This window comes from Bombina bombina, chromosome 1 (genome assembly GCF_027579735.1).
Source record: "Bombina bombina isolate aBomBom1 chromosome 1, aBomBom1.pri, whole genome shotgun sequence".
NCBI classification, from domain to species: Eukaryota; Metazoa; Chordata; class Amphibia; order Anura; family Bombinatoridae; genus Bombina; species Bombina bombina.
In genome coordinates this window covers 193,833,674-193,842,756 of record NC_069499.1, presented here as the reverse complement: position 1 = coordinate 193,842,756, position 9,083 = coordinate 193,833,674, and positions in this window count along the sequence as shown.

Sequence of the window (9,083 nt, the reverse complement as noted above, 5' to 3'; positions counted from 1 at the left end):
CTGTTGTGTGGAGCAGAGTAAAAAGAGTAGTCTCTGGAGGTTGGGTAGTGTTAATTTTTTGAGTGCATCGTTTACTTGTTTGATTGTAGAAGTGGGAGTGCAAGAAACACCCCCTTGATGTGTCAACTGCGGGGTCAGCAACGACATTGAAATCTCCACCTAGGTAGGTGATGCCTCTGGAAAGCTCCATGAGGAGGTCTGAGGTTTGTTTGAAAAATGTGTCCTGACCGTGATTGGGAGAGTATATTGAGGCTAAAGTGATATAATGACCAAATAGTGTGCCTACAAGGATAAGATATCTACCATTTGGATCTTTCTCAATGTGTGACATTTTGAATGGGATGGTTTTATGAAAAACAATGCCCACTCCTCCTTTTTTAGTCTGACCAGAGGCAAAATAAGCCAGTGGAAATTGGGAGTTGTGCCATTTGGGTTCCTTACCCTTTTTAAAATGTGTTTCCTGCAGTAGGATTATGTGGCTTTGAATTTTGCTGAGTTCTCTAAACGCAATAGAGCGTTTGCCTGGGTTGTTTAGGCCTTTAGCATTTATGGTAGTGAGATTAATTGAATGGTCAAAAAACCTTTTGGATTTTTGGTGCGCAGCCATGACAAAAACAAAAAAAGGGGGAAGAGTGGGGAGGGAGAGAGAGGAAGAGGTTAGGATAGGGAAGTAATTATAGGGAGAAGATTACGAGTAAGAAGGGAAAGGGAAAGTTAGTGGAAGTTAGAGATTGAAAGTTAAGGGAAGAGCGTAGTATTAGAAGTCGGAGTAAACACAAAGAGTGGGTCGCTCCTCAGAGTAATTCTATATACAAAAACTTTGTAACAAACCTGAATTAGGGGAAAAGCCCCTTTACTGATGTAAGTTATAATAAAACAACATTATACTTATAGCATATCAATATGTAAGGGCTGTCCAGCCAGAATAAAGTAATAAGGAATGTCAGAGAGCAAACTCCTATGTTCTAGGTATAGTGTCTATTTAGTCAAGTCAGATGTTATGGTTGTCAAGTTAGGCAATCCCCCCATATGAAGGAAAAAGTCGTGGGCGCAGGAGGTCTATATAATCCAAGACCATTTTTTAGTGTGTGTATTAAAGATGAGATTACAAGTGGGGAGTCTTATTGTTCAGCTGCTGATCGCGCCTAGGAGAGTTCATGCAATCGGGCAGATATTTATTCTGTGGGACGGCTTAAAATGGGGTTATAGGGGCTTGTGGGCCAACCGCTTCTCTGCTTACTATGCAGTTGGTAATAAATGTAACTAGTCTGTCGCTATAGAAAGGCGCGTTGCGAATATGTGCATGCCAGTTATTGGGCATGTATTGTGGTTGTGTGTAATGGTTTCAGGGTCTGTTCATAATTAGTTATTCAAACTGTACACTTGTTAGAGAGAAGCGTAAACGTTCAGATCTTAAGAGATAACCCCTTGTTTGGTCTTTATGTGCGTCAATGAGTCAGCAGATACAAGTCATGGTACCTTCTATGTATGGGGGCAGCCTGTCTATGTCAAAGGGCAAAGAGTTTCCAAGCCATTCCTATGTAAATTAGGCATCTAACTCAAAAACAATACCTATGATTATGAGAGATTCCTAAACACAAACATCTCAGCATGAGGGGGAGCATATACAATAAAACTGGGATAAAACGATACTGTGGGGCACAAATTATGACAATCTGTAATGGTTAGAACAGTAAAATTGATGGTGTTCGCCTTGTCGGGCCCTGTATAGGGTGTGTGGTATAAGTTCAATGGTAGAAGTCTTTGGTTTACGGCTTTAAGAGGTAGATAAATCACCCTACAGTTATCTATTCAAACTTGAAAAATAAGGTAAAGCATTTAACACAACATTAAAACAGGTCATATAAACATATTCAACAGTTACAGGGACATATTGAGGGTAGCGTAATTTTCATGGGTTCTTAAAAGATATTTGTAAGAAGGCAATGAAGGTTGAACCTGAGCTCAAAGAGTCCAGCAGTACATTACCCTTATGGATCACTCTCAGGGCGGTCAGTTGAAAGACGGGTGAGCTGAGGCGGTCTTCCTGACTGAGATCCGCTAGGGAGAGGAGCCTGGATGGCCAGGTTCTCATAAAACTCCATGTGATCCATTCCCGGCCTGAAGATGAAAGTTTTGTTATTGCTGGTGGCAATAATTGAGACCAGGAAGCCCCATCTGTAAGGAATTCTGTGATGACGTAGAGTAGATGTTATATGGTTCAGGTCCCTTCTTTTTTGTAAAGTCACGGGGGACAAGTCAGAAAAAAACCTGGATTTCCTCTCCTACGTGTGTAATAGATGATTTCTTACGGGCCCCTTGAAGAAGGTCTTCTTTGTCTTTATAACTCAAAAATCTGACTATTATGTCCCTCGGGGGCGCTTTACTTGGTGGCTTGGGCCTGAGGGCCCTATGAGCCCTTTCTATGGGGATCTCAGGTGAAGAAGGTGAATCTTTAATGATGCGAAATAAGGCTTGTAGATACCCTTCAATATTCTGTGGATGAACTGTCTCAGACACCCCGCGGAAACGCAGGTTGTTCCTGCGTCCCACGGGTTATCTAGGTCCTCCAGTTTGTCATTCAGGAATTGTAGATTTTCAGCGTGGTTTTGTAGGTCCGCAGCATGTTGCGTCCCTAATTTTGCGTTATCTTGAGAGGCCTTTTCAATCTTCAGGACCCTAGACTCTAGTGCAGAAAAGTCTTTTCTAAGGTCCCCAAAGAGGCTTCTCATTTCTTTCATTAACCCCTGAATAGCCTCTTTAGAGGACAGATGGTTAATGTCATCTTTGGTAACAAATTGAGGGTGAGAGTCAGTATGTTGTGAAATAGAGGGTGCAGGAGGGTCTTGATGGTTATCCATGTTGGTGCCAGGAGCCTCTTTTGTAGGGTCCAGGGGTCTGAGGTAGTGGCTCATAGATTTAGAAGCAGCTATCTTGTCAGCTTTGTTATTCTTTTTGATAGGCATGCCCCTTCAAATAAGAGTTTAATTAGGTACTGCCCTATAGTAAGTTCTCTCTATCAGCTCCAACGCTCAGGCCCTGTTAAGCGACCGACTATTCAAGCTGCTGCTATTTAGTTATATCCAGGGATAGTTTAATAAGCCTCCACAGGACTCTGAGAGGGGCTGTTGTGTAAGTGTCCCGCTATTGTTTTGATCATTTACTATGTGTGCACATCTGAGGCCTTTGGGGATATTGCGCCCTTTGTTATACCTATGCTAGGCTATTCAGTACTGTGTAACGTAACATGCGACGAGGGAGCGGAGGGGGGGGAATCCCCTGTTGAAGTGCAGATCGTAAGAACGGTAAATCCCCACTTATAGGTCTTGCCTAGGCCCCGCTCTATCTTTTCTTAGCATTGGTGGCGTGTATGTGTCCCCCTGCAGCGCGCCCAATTACAGCTGATGTGTGGCTTACCAGCAGCGGTCTCCTTCTGCGGGTCCCAAGGGTCAGCGGGTCTTTTGCAGTGGCGTTTACGCTGAGGCTACTCACTTTTCCGCCGGTCCTGTTGAGGAGATAGATCCGGAGGCCTTAGCCTCCTATGCCATCTATGCGTATCCTGGGGCCAGTAGCTGCATTATTCCGTCAGCCAGGCCAGAGCGATATCGCCGGTTAAGGCTCGAGGTGCTGTGCTGTTATATATAGTCCCAGAAGTGTGCAAGAGGTCCCTGGGCAGCCCGTCTGAGGCATAAAAGAGGTCCGGTGAGTCCTTATGGGAGGAAAGGATGTCTTAGAAGGGTTGTTATCTGGATTGGCGCCATTTAGAAATATACAGATGAGCGGTGTATGAAATAAAGTACCCCAGTAGTTCCCAGGTCTAGGGATAATCAGAAATATAAGCTTCTTGTTAGGCTGGATCAGTTCCCTTGAATTAAAGATACTGTGAAGTGCATTTGAGCTATTTTAAGCGCTTTTATCAGTATAAGAAGCAGGAGCCTTCCTAGTGTGTGACCATCTTCCAGCGTGGTCAGGCTCCACCTCCCGGCCCTGAGCTTTTAATGAGTTCCAGGCTGCTCCCCAGCCCAGCAGGCTGGCGTCCATGGTCACGATCACCCAAAAAGGTCTCCGAAAGCATGTGCCCTGAGTCAGATGTTCCTGAGAGAATCCCTTGACGTCTGATCAAACTCTTATCTCTGAGATAGATCTGCATGGTCGCCATTCCATTTTCTGAGCATGCACAACTGGAGAGCTCTCAAATAGAATCAAGCAAAAGGAATGATGTCCATGGAAGCCACCATCAGACCGATTACCTCCATACATTGAGCCACTGAAGGATGAGCAGTAGCCTGAGGAGAGAGGCAAGAGGAAATAATTTTGTTTATCCTGACCTCTGTCAGAAAAATCTTCATCAATAGAGAATCTATTATGGTCCCTAAGAACTCTACTCTTGTAGCAGGGGAGCTTTTTTCCAGATTCACATTCCATCCGTGGGAACGAAGAAAAGACAACAATATCTCTGTTTGAGATTTTGCTTGTTGAAAAGATGGTGCCTGAACCAATATGTCATCCAGGTAGGGTGCCACAGCAATTCCACAAGAACAGATCACTGCCAAAAGAGCCCCCAGAACCTTTGAAAAAAATCTGGGAGCTGTGGCTAGACCAAATGGAAGGGCCATGAACTGGAAATGTTTGTCCAGAAAGGCAAATCTCAAGAATATGTGATGGTCCATGTGAATAGGAACATGAAGATATGCATCCCTTAGGTCTATAGTTGTCATGAACTGACTCTCTTGTACTAAAGGAAGAATGGCGCATATAGTTTCCATCTTGAAGGATGGAACTTTGAGAAAGTTGTTTAGACACTTCAAGTCTAGAATGGGACGGAAAGTTCCCTCTATTTTGGGAACCACAAATAAGTTGGAGTAGAACCCAAGACCCAGTTCCTGCACTGGAACTGGAACTATCACTCCCAGGGAGGAAAGGTGTTGTATACATTTCAACAACGCCTCTCTCTCTTTATCTGGTCTGCAGATAATCTTGAGAGAAGGAATCTGCCTCTAGGAGAAAAATTCTTGAATTTCAATTTGTAACACTGGGATACTATGTCCACAGTCCAGGGAACTGGGCCATCTTGTATCCAGGCTTATGAGAACTGAGAAATTCTGCCCCTCACCTGATCTGTTCCTGGATCGGGGGCAAATCCTTCATGCTGATTTGGATTCAGCTGTGGGTTTCTTTGATTATTTCCCCTTGTTCCAAGACTGACTGGGTTTCCAAGAAGACTTGGATTGTTCCTGCTTGGAAGAAGAAGGGGAAGGCTTTCTCTGAAGTTATGAATGGAACGAAAATTACTTTGACATCCTTTAGGCCTATTCTTCTTATCTTGGGGTAGAAAAGACCCTTTTCCACCCGTAATATCAGAGATAATTTCTGCCAAACCGGGTCCAAACAAGGTTTTGCACTTGTAAAGAATCGCCAGAAGCTTGACTTTAGAGGAAAAGTCCATAGACCAGAATTTCAACCATAACGCCCTGTGGGCTAGGACAGCGAAACTAGAAGTTTTAGCTCCTATTCTAACAACCTGTAAAATGGCATCTGCAATGAAGGAATTGGCCAACTTAAGAGCTTTAATCCTATCTTGAATTTCATCCAAGGAAGACTCTACTTGAAGAGAATCAGACAAGATCCAAAAGGATGCCCGCACTAGTCACGGTGGCAATACACACCGCAGGTTGCCATTGGAGACCTTGATCAACATAAATCTTTTTCAAATTATCCTCTAGCTTTTTGTCCATCGGATCCTTAAAAGAGCAGCTATCCTCAATAGGAATAGTGGTTCTCTTAGCCAGAGTGGAAATGGCCCCTTCAACTTTGGGTACAGTATACCAAGGGTCTTTAATGGAGTCCTTGATGGGAAACATGTTCTTAAAAATGGGAAATGGGGAAAAAGACACCCCTGGTTTCTCCCATTCCTGTGAGATGATCTCCCTAGCAGGGTCTGGCACAGGAAAAACCTCTGAAGTCGAAGGTTCATCAAAGAAACTATTAAGTATACTAGATTTCTTAGGAGTGACAACGACAGGGATATTGGAGTCATCTAAAGTAGCTAAAACCTCCTTTAACAATACACAAAGCTGTTCAAGCTTAAAGCTGAAGGATACCACCTCGGTCTAAGAAGAAGGAATTATACTGTCCGCATCTGAGATTTCACCCTTAGAAAGTCCCGATGTATCTTCCTCATCAGACTTATGAGAAAGGGCAACTTGGGAAGCAGAACTGAGGTCAGGCACCTTACTTTCTGAATTTCTTGATTTCCTCTTGTGTTTTCCCTGTAATATGGGAATGGCAGCTAATGCTGCAGATACTGCTGAAGATACCTGGGCAGCAATTTCTGCTTTTAAATAAACTCCACTAGGAGTTATAGAGGAACCGCAGGGCACTGCATGTGATGACATTGAGGCTTGGGACATAGCAGGAGAAAGCTGAGGTATTATTTTAACAGCATCATCTTGAGAGACATTAGGCTCAAAAATGTTACCTTTTTTTGCACGGTTTGCTTGACACATGAAGAACAAAATTGCATAGGAGCTGCAATTTGTGCATCTAAACCTAATAAGCATGAATTCATGAGAGCAGGCTCTTGCTCCATATCAGACATGTTGTGAAACGGTAAATAAACTTGTACAGATACGTTTCAAAGATTTTAATATTCAATTAAATTAAGCCAAGGAAAAAATACACTTTAAGTTTTATCCCAAATTAGGATCGATCCCCAGTTAAAATTATGTGAAAAAAGTTAAGAAAAAACAATTAATAAACATCAAATAAACTTTTTAAAGTACCCCTCATGCAACCCCATACCTCAATTACTGAGGTGCCTTACTGCTGCCAATTAAGACCGGATCACCCAGAAATGGAGAAAAACAACTTTTTCCTCAGAAACGTTATGAAGTAAAGCCGGTCATGTGACCGCAACTGCCGAGTTCAAATGACTGCTTTGACACAGAGAGGTGCTAAAAATAGCTTACTGGTACACTGAGTACCGGAAATAACCAGTTTTTCAAACCAGACAGTTTAAAATGTTGTATCGTTTTATTTTAAAGAAAAGGGAAAATTAATAAGCTGCTGAAATCGAAAATGCAGCCTTACTTTCTATTTAAACTTGTATTGTTTTATCAAGTAAATATGTGTCAGAAAATAAAGCCTAATAAAAACATTTTACCCTTTCTTTTTAAAAGAGTTTAAATGTTAGTTTCACACATGCTACAGTGCCTGCTTCATGCCCCAGTGTAACCCATACAACAGGATTATCTATGTCCCAATAAAAAAAGCAGTCTCTTTTAAGTTAAGTGCATGGTCTCCCCAACTGGAAGAAAAAGCACTTACCTGCTCCGCTGTCCGACATGTAGACAGTTACAAGGTATGAGAAGACACAGTTCTTCACAGAGACCTTTGAAAAAGAAAGAACAGAGTAACCAATTCTGGCTTTCTAAACTAGGGCAGCAATTGTTAGGAAAACACAGTAACTACCTCTTTACAAGTTCATAACTGCTTTAAAGCCACCACTACCAAACTGCAAGGAATGACGTGGAATACGACTATACACCAAAACTTGCTTGTTGATGAAATCAAAAATTTTCTTCAGACACCTAAACTTCACCTCCTCCATGCACCTAAGGCAAAGAGAATGATTGGGAGTTGTGGGTAAGGTAGTGATACTTAGCAGTTTAACTGTGGTGCTATTTGCCTCCTCCTGCTGGCCAGGAGTGATATTCCCAACAGTAATTACTCAAGCCGTGGACTCACCATATCTTAGGAAAGAAAAAAGTTTTTTTTGCCTAAAAAGTATGGTGGATTCACATTGCCAGATTTGGAATTATATCATTTGGTTTCTTTAGGGAAATTTACAGTAGAGTGGCTTGGGAATTCTAGCTACTTTTCATAATTTGAAGTAGAGGCAAATGGGACATATTCATTAATTTAACAGATGGGCTCTACGTGGGGTCACCAAATTAAAGGGACAGTCTAGGCCAAAATAAACTTTCATGATTCAAATAGGGCATGTAATTTTAAACAATTTTCCAATTTACTTTTATCACCAATTTTGCTTTGTTCTCTTGGTATTCTTAGTTGAAAGCTTAACCTAGGAGGTTCATATGCTAATTTCTTAGACCTTGAAGGCCACCTCTTTTCAGAATGTATTTTAACAGTTTTTCACCACTAGAGGGTGTTAGTTCACGTATTTCATATAGATAACACTGTGCTCGTGCACGTGAAGTTATCTGGGAGCAGGCACTGATTGGCTAGACTGCAAGTCTGTCAAAAGAACTTAAATAAAGGGGCAGTTTGCAGAGGCTTAGATACAAGATAATCACAGAGGTTAAAAGTATATTATTATAACTGTGTTGGTTATGCAAAACTAGGGAATGGATAATAAAGGGATTATCTATCTTTTAAAACAATAAAAATTCAGGTGTAGACTGTCCCTTTAACTCAGTTTACATGTAAAACTACTAAAAGGGTCAAAACTTTTTTGGATTTGAAAGATCAATTCCTCCTTGAAAATAAAGGTTTTTTTGCATACCTACAGATAAGGCATTATATCTCTAATATTATAGCTATTTACGGGTGGAACTGGAGTTGGGATAAGTTAGATGTATGGCTTGAGATAGTAAAAAAAAAAGGGTCTTTTATGCAAATCCTCATGGTACAAGATCCTTTCTTCTTTGAAAGGAGATACAAATTTAAGTTATATTGCTTCTAAATGGCAAACCTTTCTCATAGAGATGGATGATAACATTATTAGAGATCTATTAATAAGTTACATACTACCACACTATCTGCATCATGGAGAGAATCACATGTGATGTTATTGTACATGACGTACTATACACCGAAGAAGGATTATAAATTGCACAATATAAATTTTAATAAATGCCCAAGATCTCAAGATCTAGGTGCTGATCTACTGCATGTTGTCCTAAAATAAAGCAACTTTGGTTAAGACTGGAATACTGGGTCAAAATTGCAATAAAAATGGTAGACCATTTTATCTACCACAAATTATACTTCTTTCTTCCCACCGTAAAAATGTGGAGGAAAATAAAATTTTGATTTTGATTTTTCATAAGTGGAATGAGAAG